We start from the raw sequence: 18,625 nt of genomic DNA on the forward strand, positions 1-18,625 counted from the left end.
TCCATACTTCATGTGATCCAGCAATCATTCACTATGTTGGTTTTTCTTCTTCATGTCCATACCTGCTCACCAGTGGATCTCCTTATTGCATCTTCATACTGGTAACATACCTACCAATTGTCATTTCATACCAGTTTCCAATATTGTTAATTGATACTCATTGGATTCATATGCGGTCATTGAAGGCAGCAAGATTCTATAGAAGGCATACACTAGCATTGGAGGCATACATTGACAGATACCGGCATTGGAGTAATCAAGGTCATAACCAACACCAACACTGACATCCAACACTTATGTGAAGCCAACATCAGTCTAGGATCTAAATAGTTTTATTTAATCATTTTATAATTATTGTATAGGGCTGGCATTGAATATCTTTTGTAATGTATTGTAATCTGACATAAGGCATATTGTTTGTAAAGGGTATATAAGTAAGTTTATTAGGTCATTGTGATATAGAAGAGTGTGTAGGACAAGAAAGAAAAATAGTGTGATGCTAAGGACATGTATATAGATCATTTTTATGTGAAAGTAATATCATGCAATGATCAGTAGATGGTTTGTAAAGCATTCTTGGAGAAAATGAGATATCGGTAAAAGGGTTTAAGAACTAGTATAGAAAAGAGCTATAACCGAAACTCTTTTTGGCATAGCAGATGCATTTTGTGAGCTCACCATTCTAGTTTTATCTCAGCATAAGCTTGAAGTTAGTGAGACCTTTTTTGTGTTGAGCAGTGTGTTCTAGGCAGTGTGCCTTCCTACATGTACAGGCCCCCATACTTTGCAATATCTTTCACATGGCCAATTGATATTATGGGTCATAAATCCCACTATGGTTTTTCCTCTTTGAGGTTTTCCATGTATAAATTCTGTGTGTTGTGATTTTCATTCATGTGGCTTGTTTATTTACTTCATTTACCGGTTTATATTTGTATGTTGTAATAAGGTAAAATCTTATATTACCAGCAGAACATTGATTCACCGCCCCCTCTCAGTGTTCTTGGATTCATTGTTTTCAAACATCCAATACTTACTTGTTAGTTATAATCCCATACTGGTTGACATCAATGACAACACAATACCAACAATCTCCTTATTTGGGATTGATGTCAACACACTCTATTCCTTCACCCTACCCATTGGACCATTCTCCCCCTTTGACAACAATGACAAAGGGTCAGGGCATCCTTCCATCTAATTCATTCTCCATCAGTTATATAGTGTATTCTCCCCATTTGATTTCTATCCACTCAACCAACAACATATAAGATGGAGGATAGAGACACCAACTGACATCAATTGTTCATAAGAGTCAAATGTGATTGTACTATGAGTGCTACCAATTGGGAAAGTAGATTCTCCTAATCATGAAATTCTCCTGGGTATTCCTACAATAATTTCCTTCTTCTGCAATTTGTTCTTCCAATACACCTGTCTAGTGTTCCTTTCACCCAATGGTCCAATTGTGATTTTTATCATAGTAAAAATTGAATAGACATTGAAGGAACTTTCAAATGAGGACCAATGAGAACTACCCAAAAGCTCAAGCATGTTGGTACTGTAGCATAATCACTGATCTCCCCCTATGTCCAACATAAGGTCCAAGAGATAGGAGATTTTACAATGAACTCCCCATGAACCATAGATATTCATACACATTTAAGTGCATGAAATAGGTGATACCACTCCTAACTTGTGTCTCAGATACTCAAAACTCTTTAGTGGTAGAGGCTTGGTGAAGATATCAACCACCTGTTTACCTATAGGGACATACTCTACCTTGACTTCATAGATCTGTCACCTCTCTGGGAAAATGATATTTGATGGAAATATGCTTTGTCCTTGAGTGCATAACCGGATTCTTTGATATGTTAATTACACTAGAATTGTCACACTAGATGGAAATAGGGTCAGACATCTCTACCTAAATATCCTTGAGGGTCTTCTTCATCCATAGCACCTGAGAATAACATGTGGCAACAACAATATATTATGTCTCAGCAGTAGATAGAGAAACCGAATCCTGCTTCTTACTATGCCATGACCAACCGATTACCTAGGAGAAATGCACCACCACTTGTTCTCTTACAGTCATCAATGCAGCCTACCAAATCAACATTAGTGTAAGCATGCAAGATAAAATCCCCTTTCTTGGGATACCATAGTCCATAATCAAGTGTCCCTTGTATATACCAAAATATCCTTCTGACAAAAAAATCATAAAATGTCTTGAAAAATATCTTAAAAATCATAAAATGTCTTGGAAAAATCTTAAAAATCATAAAATGTCTTGAAAAAATCATAAAAATCATAAAATGTCTTGAAAAAAACCATAAAAATCATAAAATATCTTGAAAAAAGCCTAAAAATTAAAACATTCATAAAAAGCCTAAAAAAACCATAAACATCTAAAAATATGTAATAAACATTGTGAAGACACGAACACTTAAGACAAGTGTAGTACCCCTGCCCTAATCAATTTATAATCTTGGTTTAATCTGTAGGTCCCGGAGACAACTGAGAGGGGGGGGGGGGTGGGGGTGAATCAGTTTTCTAATAAATTGAAACCAAAAACTTATTAACCAACTTAATGCTTAATACTGGAAAATCAGTTAAGAATGCCGGTAGACAGTGTTAATAGTAAATTGCTATACCGGTAAGAATTAATGCATGAAACATAAGCACAAAGTCATGCACAACACATGACACCAATATTTGTACGTGGAAACCTTACCCACAATCAGATGATACTATTGCAGATAGTAAGTGTACAAGAGGGGTCTACACATGCTGAAAGGCCAACAGCCTAGAGCTCACTACTCAATCACAAATGGGAGTCACACTGACTACAGTTGGATGGTCAAATCCAATAAGAATGTACTGCACAAAATCACATCTTCATATGTTGGATTCAGTACCGGTGTAATGTTGATATACTTCCACAAAAACCTAACTTCACCTTCAAATGATGTCTTCATGTATAGCTCAGCTTAATCTCGCATATACCTTCTCACAATTCTTTTCGCATTCCACACTTGATCTTACGAATAAGATCTTACATTTATACCATACCCTAAGACCAATTTTAGTAGGTTGGCTCTACAAGATATTACAATAAAAACATTTTACAAATAATATAGTATCCGATGCAATAACTGATTAAACATGTCGGCTTAATGCATTTACAACAATAATAAATCATCTCCATAGCGTGCCATGCTGATCTGGAAAAGATAAACCTGCTGGTGTAACCCTAGATAACCTGGACCTATTTGCTGGTAAAAGCAAATATGAAAATAAGAATATACCAATGATTATTACTTCAAAATAAAGTGTCCACATGATGTCTTCGACATTACCAAGTGTCTTCCATGCCATTCCAGGTACCGGTGAACATTATATCCTGCCAGTTAATCATATACTAGTAACTGTTGCACAGTTTACTGTTTGCCGATGAATGTTGTTGTATCTCCAAAGTAGGTGTATTTAGTAGGTGTTGACATCAATGAAAAAACCATACCAAAATACCAACAATCTCCCCCTTTGGCATTGATGGCAACACAAGATGGAAAAACCATCAAAGTGCCAAAATAGAAATGCCAAGTGTAAAACTAACAATCTCCTCAAGGTGACAAACTCTCCCCCTGGAAGCAATTTGATGTTATCTTGTACCAATTTTTACCATAGATATCTCTCCTCAATTGATAATGTTTTTTTCCATATATCTCTTCCCCTTTGACATCAAATGCCAAAGCTACAAAATTTAAGTCCATAAAAAAATACCAACTAGTCCCCCTAAGAAGTAGCTTCCTCATCAAATATCGAAATAAAAGATTTGTCCATTTAATTATGCCGGTTGATGACAATCATCAACTGTCTAAGTCTCTACCGGTGGAGGTGTGACTCTGAGCTGATCTCTGAGATACCCAAAAGTTTCCTTAGGCAAAGGTTTTGTGAAAATTTGTGCAAGTTGTTCTTTAGTATTCACATAAACCAGTTTTATCTCCTTTTCTTCAACTTTTTCCCTTAGAAAATTCAGTTTGATAGAAACATGTTTTGTTTTAGAATGTAATACTAGATTCTTAGATATATCAATTGCTGCAGTGTTATCACAATATATAGTAATAGGCTCCTTGCATTTTACCTTTATGTCTTTCAACATTTGCTTAAGCCAAAGTACCTTTGTACAGTTTGTTGCTGCTGCAACATACTCTGATTCTGCTGTTGATAAAGATGTACAACTCTATTTCTTACTTAACCAAGAAACTAATCTCTTTCCAAGAAAGAATGCTCCTCCAATGGTTCTTTTTCTATCATCCACATCTCCTGCCTAGTTTGCATCTATGTATGCATATAGATCAAAATTTTCATCTTTAGGATACCATAATCCAAGATTTGTTGTGCCTTGTAAGTACTAGAAAATCCTTTTTACTGCTGATTCATGATTTTCCGTAGGATTACTCTGAAATCTAGAAACTATACATACTGCATTCATAATATCAGGTCTGGTTTGTGTCAAATATAGTAAACCTCCTATCATAGATTTGTATCTAGTTGGATTAATAGGTGTAGATTCATCCCTTTGAGATAATTTGTCATTTGTAGTCATAGGTGTGCTTACCAGTTTAGAGTTCTCCATCCCAAATTTCTTAAGTAGTTCTTTCAAGTACTTAGATTGACTCAAAAATATGCCTTTATCAGTCTGTAAAATCTGCAATCCTAAAAAGAATTTTATTTCTCTAATCATAGACATTTCAAATTCTTGCTGCATTTCAAGAGAAAATTCTTTGCATAATTCATCTTATCCTCCAAAGATTATATCATCAATAAATACTTCAATAATCAAGATGTCATCATTAGTTACTTTGTAATATAAATTGCTATCTGCATTTCCATTAGTAAAACCAATCTTTAAAAGATACTTATCCAATCTTGCATACCAAGCTCTTGGAGCTTGTTTTAATCCATACAGAGTTTTTCTTAATCTGCAAACCATATCATTGTCATCTGTCAAGGAAAATCCATCAGGTTGTTCAATATAGACTTCCTCTTCAAGATCTCCATTCAAAAATGCACATTTAATATCCATTTGATAAACTTTGTAATCCTTGTGAGCTGCAAAAGCCAAGAATAATCTAACTGCCTCAATTCTGGCTACCGGTGCAAAGGTTTCATTGTAATCAACTCCTTCTTTCTAAGAATATCCCTTACACACTAGTCTTGCTTTATTTATGACAACCTTACCATCTTCATTGAGTTTGTTTCTAAATACCTATTTGGTTCCAATTACATTTTTATTTTTAGGCCAGAGAACTAATGTCCAAGTATTATACCATAGATTTAATCCAAAATTTATCTTCACATGCCTCATTGATAGATAATGGTTCAATTTGAGAAATAAGACATACCTCTTCATTTTCCAATCTTCCTCTTGTCATGACTCCTTTAAGTTTGCTTCCAATTATCTGATCTTCAGAGTGATTCAGTCTTACATACCGGGGTGTCTTAGTCTGTTGTTGTTCTTCAATTACCATGGAATCCTCTGATGATACTGGAGTAACTGGATCATCATTCTGTACTAGTGGATTTAATTTAGGTCCATTTGTCATAATTTCTATTCCCAGTTCAGAGTCTATATACCTTGAAGTTCCTCTGAATTGTTCATCAATCTTTACATTTGTACTCTCAACAATTTTCTGTAATCTTTTATTAAAACATCTATATGCTTTACTCTTAGATGAATAACCAAGAAATATTCCTTCATCACTTCTAGGATCAAACTTATCAATATACTCATCTCGTCTAATATAACATTTACTTCCAAAAATTCTAAAATACTTAAGAGTAGGAGTATTACCAAACCATAGTTCATGAGGGGTCTTACCTGTTTTACCTTTGATGTGAACTTTGTTGAATGTATAGACACAGTGCTTGTTGCCTCTCTCTAGTACACATGTGGTAGATTTGCTTCTGATAACATACTTCTTGCTGCATCCAAAATAGTTCTATTTTTTCTTTCAACTCCATTCTGTTGTGGTGTCTGAGGTGCTGATAACTGTTTTTTGATTCCATTTACTTCACAGAATGTATTAAAATCTTTAGAAGTGAATTCTCCTCCTTGATCTGATCTTAAACATTTATTTTTCTTACCAGTTTCATTTTCAACCATTGCTTTGAATAGTTTGAGCTTCCCAAGTGCTTTTGATTTTTCTCTGAGAAAAGTAACCCAACACATTCTAGAATAATCATCAATAATTAGCATGAAATATCTATCACCTTGTAAGCTTTTAGTTCTAGGTAGACCACATAAATCAGTGTGAGTTGAATCAAGGGCATTATTGGATTTTTCTAGAATACTTTTGAAACTAGCTCTAACTTGTTTTCCAAATTGACATTCCTTGCAAATTGTATTCTGAGGTTTCACAATTTTAGGTAGATTTCTAACTACCTTAGAAGTACTAATTTTTACCATGCAATCAAAATTTACATGACATAGTCTTTTATGCCATAGCCAACTTTCATCTATATGTGCAATTAAGCATGCCTTTTCACTGTTATTCAAATGAAAGATATTACCTCTAGTCTGATTATCGGTAGCAATTTCTAAACCAGTTCTATTCATGATTTTGCATTTTCCATTTTTAAATTGTAACTGAAAACCTTTCTCAACTAATTGACCAACACTTAAAAGATTATGTTTTAATCCATCAACATAGTAGACATTGTTAGTGTTATGTTTACCATCAAGAGATATTGAACCCTTACCTTTGATTGAACAGGCTTTGTCATCTCCGAATATTACTAAACCTCCATTATATTCTTGAAAGTTCAAGAATTTACCTTTGTCTCCAGTCATGTGATGTGAGCATCCTGAGTCAATAATCCATTCATCCTTTGATTCAACTATAGCTGCTAGGGCTTGTTCTACTGGTTGATCTTCTGTTATAGCAACAAAGACCCATCCATTGTCTATTGGATCCTCATCAGAATCATCAGTCACACCTTCATCAACAGTGTAACAAGATTTATCTTTGTCTTTCTTAAATTTGTATCTCTGATATTCAGGATTAGGTTTGTATGTTCTTCTAGCTTCTTCTCTTAGTCTAGCATGTCTATCAGGGCATCTTGAAGCCATATGACCAATCTTATTGCGGTTAAAACATTTAAAGGGTGCTTTACCTTCATACTTACTTCCAATTGGGCCTTTTGGCATTTTTCTTACAAATAGTGCTTCAAGTTCTTCAAGCTCTTCATTCTCCTTCCTGGTTTCTTCAAGTTCTCTTGCATAAAAGGCTCTCCAGTTTGATTTGTCAAAGGATGGAGTAGATGATGTTGATGCTTTGAAGGCCAAATCAGTTTTTATAGTAGTAACAGGACCAAATTCCTCAATTTCAAAGGTTGAAAGTTTTCCAATCATTGTATCCCTAGTTATTGATGTATTAGGCATTGTTCTCAACTCATTTATAGCAGTAACCTTCATTTTATAAGCCGGTGGCAAGCCTCTTAAGATTTTTGAAACAATCTCATCTTCACTCAAGGTTCCTCCACAACATTTGATACCCAAAACAATTTCATTTACTCTTTCCATAAAAGCAGAAATCCTTTCATCTTCTTCCATTTTCAGATGTTCATACCTAACTCAGAAGCTTTCAAGTTTTGCAATTTTGATTGTGGAATCCCCGTTAGTCAGTGTTTCCAAATGATCCCAAATAGCTTTTGTAGTGGACCTATCTGATAATCCCATGATTTGTTGATCTGATAATGTACTCAAGAGTGCTTCTCTTGCTTTGCAATCATTTTCTTCGTCTTTAGCTAAAGTAGTGTGAGCAATCTGACCAACTACAATAGTAGTATAACCATTCTTAGTAACTTCCCAGATGTCTTTACCAATGCAATTCAGATGTGTCTCCATTCTTATTTTCCATGTCCCATAGTTGGTTCCATCAAGTTTAGGACTATCCTTTCTGAAATAATTAGTAGACATTGGATCTCCTCAAGTTGTTAAACTTCTGCAAAAAGAGGATTAGGCTCTGATACCAATTGTAGGTCCCAGAGACAACTGAAAAGGGGGGGGTTGAATCAGATGTCTAATAAATTCAAACCAAAAAATTATTAACCAACTTAATGCTTAATACTGGTAAATCAGTTAAGTATGTCGATAGACAGTGTTAATAGTAAATTTCTATATCGGTAAGAATTAATGCATGAAAGATAAGCACAAAGTCATCCACAACACATGACACCAATATTTGTATGTGGAAACCCTGTAAGGGAAAAACCATGGTGGGAAACCTTACCCACAATTCAGATGATACTACTGTAGATAGTAAGTGTACAAGACATGCAGAAAGGCCAACAGCCTAGAGCTCACTGCTCAATCACACATGGGAGTCACACTGACTATAGTTGGATGGTTAAATCCAATAAGAATGTACTGAACAAAATCGCATCTTCATATCCTGGATTCAGTACCAGTGTAATGCTGATATGCTTCCACAATAACCTAACTTCACCTTCAAATGATGTGTTCATGTATAGCTCTGCTTAATCTCCCATATACCTTCTCACAATTCTTTTCGCATTCCACACTTGATCTTACAAATAAGATCTTACATTTATACCATACCCTAAGACCAATTTTAGTAGGTCAGCTCTACAAGATATTACAATAAAAACATTTTACAAATAATATAATATCCGATGCAATAACTGATTAAACATGTCAGCTTAATGCATTTACAACAATAATAAATCATCTCCATAGCATGCCATGCTGATCTGGAAAAGATAAACCTGCCAGTGTAACCCTAGATAACCTGGACCTATTTGCCGGTAAAAGAAAATATGCAAATTAGAATATACCAATGATTATTACTTCAAAATAAAGTGTCCACATGATGTCTTCGACATTACCAAGTGTCTTCCATGTCATTCCAGGTACCGGTGAACATTATATCTTGCCGGTTAATCATATACCGGTAACTGTTTGCCGGTGAATGTTGCTGGATCTCCAAAGTAGGTGTATTTAGTAGGTGTTGACATCAATGACAAAACCATACCAAAATACCAACATAATCTTGGTTAGTTTATCATAATATAATGATTATAGTCAGATGTGTTGATTTAGTGCATATCTGTTAATGTGGTTTTCACACCAGTTGTATGCAAGTTGTTTAGTGTTCCTATTTCATGTTATTATATCGGGCTAACGCTTTCATTAAGTTTATATATGTATGCATGTATGACTCTTAGTTGCAGGAGATTTCAAGTACAGCGCCGCATGAGTGCAAGGTTTGTCTTCACCTCAATTTGTAGGTTTGAGTGTACCTCTTTAATCCTTAGAGTTGGATTAGGTGGTCATAAGACCCTAGTTGACCATAGTCATGCTCAAGTGAGCATCGTCAGTCGTCGTCAGTATTCCCTTTTGTTTGGGTTTGTGAGTTGTCTGTATGATTGACCTTCTTGGTTTGCATGTTTGGTGTGTATGGTTAAATTGAGTAATTTAGTCCCTAGTATTTAATTTGATTAAATATGTGTTTGTGCATTAAAGATTAACGGACTAAATGAAAAAAGGATTTCTTTCTGTGATTTATCGTTAATTTGAATTGCTCGATTTAAATTGGGAGCAAGTTCAATTAAATGGTTAAATTTAAATATTAAATGTATTATGTTTATTCCTAAGAAAAGAAAGATTTAATTTTAATTGAAATAGAATTAATTTTATCTTCTTGCCATTTTGGAAATAGAAAGGTTAAATTGAATTAATTGAGAAAATCAATTTTGAATTGAAAAGCAATTTAATTTATTGATATAGTTGGAAAATAAAGATTTGTGTTATTTATTTTAAATAAAAATTTTAAATCCAAAAATGGGATTTTTGGTCAAACTTTTCCATATAACCTAGACTTTTGGAAAATATGCGGGATTGAATTTTTTTGGAGAAAAAAATATTTTTTTTGGAAAATATCTTGGATGAAAGATTTGGGGATTTTGGAAGGAGAAGGATTCCTTGAGTTGCAGGTTGGGGCTCTTCATCAGATCCTTTCCAGGAATGCTGATTGAGGTAGGAATTCTGGTTATCAATTATTTATTGTTTAAATTTAAAAAAAATGGGCATTGGATCTTCTTCATGCTATTTGGTTTTAATTTCTCCATTGATTGCCTCAAAGTTATGAATCATTGTGGAATTAGTTGATATTGGTTAAGATTGGTTGATTGCTTGTTTCTTCTATGAAAAATGAGCTTCCTTATGCCCAAAAGATTATTTATTTGGTTGGTTATTCCAACAAATCCTTCCAATTTTGGAAACCTCTTCTTGCTGGAAATTTTCATTTTAAGTCTCAAAATGAGACTGTTTAAAAAAATGAGGGTTTGTCTTTTGGAAAACTTTTTATAAAACAAAACAAAAAAAAATTAAAATTAAAAAAACAAAACAAAAAAAAACCATGTTGCTGGGAATTGGTTTTAAGTCTTTGTGAGACTGTTTATTTATTTATTTTTACTATGTTTAGATAGTAATTTATATTTAAAAATAAAATTAAAAAAATAAAACAAAATAAATTTTATATTGGGTAAACCCCCCCCACCTCGTGGAAATGGGGTGCTACGTGTCCCTTTGGGAACAACAACACTTCCCATGTGGTTTGCGTGCTCCCTTTGGGAACAGCAACACTCCCATGGGGGTTGTGTGCTCCCATTGCGAAGCAGCGCTTTCCCAGGGGAAGCGTGAGCTCCCAAGGGGGTGGCACACATGGGGGTCCACGTGGGTACCCTCCACCGTATTTTTGTATTCTTGCAAATTAAAATGTTTTTTTTTAATATTTTTTTTTATTATTTAAAAAAATATATATTTATATAGTATTTTCGTTAAAAAGAAATATTTTTTCTAATATATTTTTTTATATAAATAAAAATATATATATATATATAATAATAATTTATTATTATTAATATGTTTTCTAAATTAAGTTTTAATAAAGCTTAAATATGGCATCTAATTAATAAATTACGATTAGTTGTAATTAATTAATTGTATGAGAGGCAATATACATTAATTAATTTTCAAAATTGTATTTTATTATTAATGCATATTTTTGTAATTAAATACTTAATTTGTTAATTCTTCTATTAATTATTAATTTGTTATATTTAATTAATCGTGGATTAATAAATATATTCATTAATTAATAGTTAATTTTAGTAATTTTCTTTATATGCTCAAGCAAACAATCTGTAAATCTGGGAATGGATTTTCTTTATTTGGCTTCCTTAAATATGTATATTTCCTTGATTTGTATAGTATAAATTGGTTCTGGAAAAGACAAATTTGTAGGATTTATTTTGAACTAGTATGTCAATGATGTTTTAATTGAACATTAAATTGGTTAATGGTTGTCTGATTATATTCATGTGAACTTGGTTTAAGAAATCATTATGGCTTATTATGTGTGTTCGATCCAATGAACCTTATAGAGTTAGAAAACCAAGAACAACCTATACCTAGAGGAGATAGATAACTGCAATCTGTCTTAGATCATTTAGAAAACTTGATTGACATTTAATGTCTAAATTAATTTGGAGAAAGATTGTATCCTCTGGTTAATGCCTATACGAGTTTAATTTCTGTATTCACTTTTGCTTCAGTAATGGCAAGCCTTGCTTTATTTGATTGGACCTTGTCGTATGGTTGATTTGGATACCTGTTTCAGTCCTCGGTCTCGAGTTTGACTATAGTTTTGTGGTGGTGTCATATTTGGTCATATCCCTTTTGTGAGTGCCTCTTTTGAGTCATGATTGATCAAATGGATGTTCCCTCCTTTTTGAACTCCGTTCGTCTGACCATGTGTATTCCTTGGTTTCTGAGGTCGCTTGAGTATAGTCTTGTGTCGTATCGGAAGTGGCTTTCAATTGGGGGCCGCGCCCAAAGTGGTTGCTGGGTAACCCATCGAAAGTGAGTCTAATAAGTGATAACCTAACAGTAGATTAGAATGTAATCTGTAAGTAAGATAATTATGCATCACACATGAGATGAGTGCTAACACATACTCGACATGCTTTGACAAGGCCCGAAATGGCAAACCATCATCCTTGTCTTCATGAAAGGATGTGTGGGTCCACATGAGGCTTGGATGGGCCGGAGGTTCGGATTAGGCTGCCAGGGTAACCTAGTGTATGGGGCCGAAACCTATGAAGACCTACCAGGGTAGCCATACCAGGTTGTGTGATGACACTTGTCTCTACGTTTGCTAGTGTGTGTTGATGTATGGTCTTGATAGGAGCACTTTTGTGGAGTCGTCCTGTTGCTTATGCCCTTGTGAGTACCTGGTTTCATGTTAGACCTTGGGTGGTGATGACTTAGTTTTGTGGATGCTCTTATGGACCTTGTATTAGCTTCGATTATGTTCAGCTGGAACCTTTCCTTTTCAGGGATTGTTTATGTATTTATTGACCGATGTGGTCATTTGTATATTGATTATGTTTCGCTTTGATGGAAGGATTGTAAATTATGAGAACCTCATGTATTCATAACTTTATTAATTATCACAGGGTTCTTGGAGTTGAGCAGACCTAGAGATGTAGCCCTTTAGGGGTGAACTCTGAGATCATATGCTTTTGTCCTTATGTTTCATGTTTAGTGTTATCATGTATGAATAACTTATGTTAGAATGCATAAGTGGATAAGATGGAATTAACTTTAAATGCTTATATGCAGTCCTTTCTTGAATGCTGTAAATTGGAATATGAAAGAATGTAGCTTAGGATAATGGATTCTATTCAATCATTATTAAGGAAATTAAGTGTGCATGAAAGATCTCATATGTTTACGATGAAAATTCTAGTGTGTTAGAATATTAGATGCATGGCTTATATTTTAATGAAAAGCTTGAATGTAAGGTATGAATGAATCATAATGGATAAACATTAGCATGTGATTTATATTTTCATCTATCTAAAAGAAATTATCCTTGTTTAGGAATTCTCTTGTTATAAGATAATCAGCTTATTGGATGAATTGTGTGAGTTAAGTTAATTGTATAATTAAGTAATCCTGTTGGGAAACTCTTTAGGTGGTAGTTGATGTCTTCCGCCATGTAATCTAAATCTTTGATATCTTGTTGTATCTTAATGTTGTGTAACTTAAAAAAAATAAAATTATTGCACTCTATTCTTGTGTTATGGCTTTATCCCTTCGGGGTTTCCTGGCAGGGCATTACATTTGGTATCAGAGCCCATGTTACAAACACTGGGATCTATGGTTTTGTTGTGCCCTTAGTTGTTGTGAGGTGTATTGACCTTACGTGCATGCTTGTCCTCCCTTGTGTATGTGAGTGATTGAGCAGACCTTAACTTGTTTGTAATGTGTGTGTTCACACCTTGTTCTCACCTTCTTGATGTTGGTGTTTTGAATGATTATATGTGCTTATTGATGTCCTTGTCTATGATTACTCATATTCTGAAAGAGAGTCGTATGTACCTTCCTTATTGATTGTTGTGCTCTTTAGACTAATCCATTTGGGTTGGTTTGTGCTTGTCTTGAATCTGAAAGTGCAAACTGTGTTTGTTTAAGAGTATGATCTAGCTTAGTGTTGTCCACTTGAAGGACTTGTATGGTAGATATTGAATTTTTATTTTGGAGCAAATTGAATGGTTATAACCCTTCCTCCTCTCTCTCCCTCTTTCTAAAAATTAAAATATTTGGGGTATGTGTAATTATCTTAGATTTGAGTTTTCCTTTTTGCAAAAGAAAGGTTGTGACTTCTTGAACACTTGTGTGAACCCTATGACGCTTATGTGTTTAGATAATAAAAGGGCTTTGGGTTGAAAGTTAATATTGGTTGTTGGGAGAAAACTGTATGATTACATTAAAGAATTCTGCATGTGTAATGTAGGAGTAACATAATTAAATTCTATCTTATGTAATGCGCATTAATATGCGGATAGTTGTTATGGGAAACTGCTTTGTTTGTAAAAAGAAGTATTAAAGGGAACATGTTATAGTAGCTTCGAGAATATATTAATGTGCTCCATGAAAGATTGTTTTATGTGTTGCATTAAACTAGTTGAACCGAGGATCTATTTTAGCAATGCTCCATTGAACTTGCTTTTGGATATATTTAATTACCTTATTATGTTTAGTAAGTGCAAATGGCAAGCTTGTTTGATGTGCATGCATTAATATGTATTATTTTGGTGATAGCTCCTTGCTTACCTTTTGATCGTAATTTGATTTTCAATGATAGGTTGCAAATTATGACATGTGTCTTTATTGTATTATAGTAGTGAGTGTTCTCAAGAGACCTTGCATCATCGATAAGATTACCTGTTTTAATCTCTGTTGTTTGGAAAAGTAGAATATTCTGTTGCAACCATAATAATTGGAAATGTCATGTTAGTTCGATTGATACTCTTCTAAAATGGTAACAAAATGAAAACCGTGCAATTAAAATGATAGGCTTATAGTGAGCAATTTTATATTGTAGTGTGACCTTGTTGATCTTGTGTCTTTGTAGGAAATAGTTTGATTATCAAGCTCTCTTTCCCTTCTCTTTTCCTAGATTATAAGATTTTTTAGAAATGGTATTAAAGAGTGCATTGATTTAAATAGAATGTTTATAATGCATGTGAAATTGTACTATTGCATTTTGGCTTCATATTGAAAGATGGAAGTCCTTTTTGGAAAAGAATTTTCATAGTTAGTAATGTGGTTTTGAATGCTTAGTGAGATTCGAGAAATATATAGGAATGATGTTATTTCCTTATGTAATTGTGAAATGTTAATAATTTTAGTACTTGTTTCTAGAATAAGCTTGATTTAGTTATTCATGCAGGGAGCATAATTAAAATCTTCCTTGAATAGATGTTAGCGTACTGAAAAGTACTCCCCATAAATGTGACTAAACCAGTACTGGTGTACTTGTGTGTATTTTTAGAAACCAGTACTTATTATATGTGCCCATGGATTGGTGAAGTAATCAACCATGGAGGATATGTTGCTTATGAGTATGGGAAACCATACTGTTTATGTGATGTTGCTTATTTGTTTCCCTACTGAGTACCAAACCCCGGGTTGTGGGTAACTCAGTATGTTAAGGGGTAGAATTAGAAGTCACCATTCCTTGAATAGTATGGATTGGCATAAGAGTAATGTCGGCACGAAGCAACTTTAGCTTCTCTATTTCAAGGAATGATATAGTTATACTATAAAACTATATCAAAGGTGTACTCAATACTTTCCCTTTTGATGAATCTATTTATAGGTTTATGTGTGGCAGCCTATTCCTTTCCTTTATTTGAGCATTTTGATGGCATTTCTTGAGCATAGTGATGGTGTATTTTGGAGGATCCTTTGCCTTGTCTTCATGAAAGGTAGGTTTATCCACATGAGCTGCCAGTTAGTATGTGTTGGTGGGCATGTGGGTGGACCTTATTCAGGTATACCTCTAACTTACGATGAGTATCCTATTAGATACGTCGCTATGCGGGACGTGACCTGCGCATGCTTTTTTTTCCGTGAGGTACACTACCATGTGGGATACGTCCATTGCTTGTCTTCTCCACTTGGGGTATTGCCATGCCACGTGATGACGTGATGCAGGGTGATGTCGAGGTGCACACCGCCATGCCATGTGGGTAGTGTGACTATATCGCACCACATGAAGAGCTACTGCAATAGCTAGATGATTGTTCCTTCCTTCCTCATTGGTGGCTAGATGCTAGTCACATAGTGGTGTTATGTGCAGTTGTGATATTCTTTATATTTCTTTGGGGGCTAGCAATTTATTTTACTTTGACTTTGAAGGTTTAGCCATGATCTTGTGATCTTTTGCACTTTTGATTTGGTGTTGCAATTTTGGATTATTTTATTGCCTTACTATTGGAATTGATGATTTATTATCTTTATTCATCTGTACTTTTGTGGCTAAACTAGTTTATCCTTATTGTTTTTGTATGTTGGTCTTGTGTTGAAATGTGAAATTCCTCTCCAAGGACATATGATAGAAACTTGTTAGAGTGTGTACAAGGAAGTGGAAATAAGGAACCTTGAGGATGGGGGTATGTGAGGTTGTGATGCAGCTAGGATCCACTACCTACCTATGTATGGTGACTATCTCTTGGAGGCTAACCACCTTACTCAACAAGGGATGTTCACGAAGATCTTGTATGGAAGGTAGCATGGCTATGGTGTGCCTAACACCATCGAGCCTTTGAGTGAGATAATGGATATTTATGATCATATTGTTGTTCTGAGATCAAGCATAGAGATGTTGATCATGCATGTTATCTTTGACCGAGCATTAGACTTGCTCACATGTGGCCTTTTGAGTTGTGCATTCCAGTTATGTTGATGGTTATTATGTGTATCATGGAGTAAATTGTGCTAACTTGTCACTATGTTATGGGACATAGTCATTGGATGGCTTTCTTATGCCTGGCAAGTGTAAACAATTGAGTTATTTACATTGCTCTTATTTCATGAAAATTTAACTTGGTTGTAGAAATTCAATTTTGAAGCTAGTTCTTTGCGATAAAGTTTTATGAAAATGATGGATTGGTTAAAGAAATTGATCATGATGGCATGTTTTCTTGTCATGATTGATAGATGAGTATGGTAATTGTTGTCTACCTTTTTGTAATGCATTAATTTGCTGTAATGAAAGGGAGAAGATTCTTATTTCTCTGCTATGATTGTGGATAATTCATAGAATGTTATACGAAATGTATGGATTTAGATGTATCTTGCCAATGAGTAATCGGATTCATAAAGGATTTAGCAATAATATTTCATTTATTTATGGAAAGATTCCTATGTGCAATTTGATATTTGTTGAATGAGTTTCAGGGCTTATGCGTGCGACATGTTCTCCATCTAGCCTTACGACTTCCAGGAGTAAGTCAGAACCTAGGGGGGGAGAATGTGGTACCCCTGCCCTAATCAATTTATAATCTCGGTTTAATCTTGGTTATTTTTTCATAATATAATGATTACAGTCAGATGTGTTGATTTAGTGCATATCTGTTAATGTGGTTTTCGCACCAGTTGTATGCAAGTTGTTTAGTGTTCCTATTTCATGTTATTATATTGGGCTAACGCTTTCATTAAGTTTATATATGTATGCATGTATGACTCTTGGTTGCATGAGATTTTAGGTACAATGCCACATGAGTGCGAGGTTTGTCTTCACCTGGATTTGCAGGTTTGAGTGTAACTCTTTAATCCTTAGAGTTGGATTAGGTGGTCATAAGACCCTAGTTGAACATAGTCATGCTCAAGTGAGCATCATCAGTCATCATCGATATTCCCTTTTGTTTGGGTTTGCGAGTCGTCTGTCTGGTTGACCTTCTTGGCTTGCGTGTTTGGTGTGTATGGTGAAATTGAGTAATTTAGTCCCTAGTATTTAATTTGATTAAATATGTGTTTGTGCATTAAAGATTAATGGACTAAATGAAAAAAGAATTTCTTTATGTGATTTATCGTTAGTTTGAATTGCTTGATTTAAATTGGGAGCAAGTTCAATTAAATGGTTAAATTTAAATATTAAATGTATTATGTTTATTCCTAAGAAAAGAAAGATTTAATTTTAATTGAAATAGAATTAATTTTATCTTCTTGCCATTTTGGAAATAGAAAGGTTAAATTGAATTAATTGAGAAAATCAATTTTGAATTGAAAAGCAATTTAATTTATTCATATAGTTGGAAAATAAAGATTTTTATTATTTATTTTAAATAAAAATTTTAAATCCAAAAATGGGATTTTTGGTCAAACTTTTCCATATAACCTAGACTTTTGGAAAATATGAGGGATTGAATTTTTTTGGAGAAATTTTTTTTTTTTTGGAAAATATCTTGGATGAAAGATTTGGGGATTTTGGAAGGAGAAGAATTCCTTGAGCTGTAGGTTGGGTCTCTTCATCAGATCCTTTCCAGGAATGCATATTGAGGTCGGAATTCTGGTTATCAATTAGTTATTGTTTAAATTTTAAAAAAAGGGCATTGGATGTTCTTCATGCTATTTGGTTTTAATTTCTCCATTGATTGCCTCAAGGTTATGAATCATTGTGGAATTAGTTGATATTGGTTAAGATTGGCTGATTGCTTGTTTATTGTATGAAAAATGAGCTTCCTTATGCCCAAAAGATTATTTATTTGGTTGGTTATTCCAACAAATCCTTCCAATTTTGGAAACCTCTTCTTGTTGGAAATTTTCATTTTAAATCTCACAATGAGACTCTTTAAAAAAATGAGGGTTTGTCTTTTGGAAAACTTTTTATAAAACAAAAACAAAAAAAAAAACCACGTCGGTACCCTCCCCCGTATTTTTTGTATTCTTGCAAATTAAAATGTTTTTTTTAAATATTTTTTTTTATTATTTAAAAAGAAATATATTTATATAATATTTTCGTTAAAAAGAAATGTTTTTTTTAATATATATTTTTATATAAATAAAAATATATATATAATAATAATAATTTATTATTATTAATATGTTTTTTAAATTGATTTCTAATAAAGCTTAAATATGGCATTTAATTAATGAATTACGATTAGTTGTAATTAATTAATTGTATGAGAGGCAATATACATTAATTAATTTTCAAAATTGTATTTTATTGTTAATGCA

Source organism: Cryptomeria japonica, chromosome 2 (genome assembly GCF_030272615.1).
Source record: "Cryptomeria japonica chromosome 2, Sugi_1.0, whole genome shotgun sequence".
Classification (NCBI taxonomy): domain Eukaryota; kingdom Viridiplantae; phylum Streptophyta; class Pinopsida; order Cupressales; family Cupressaceae; genus Cryptomeria; species Cryptomeria japonica.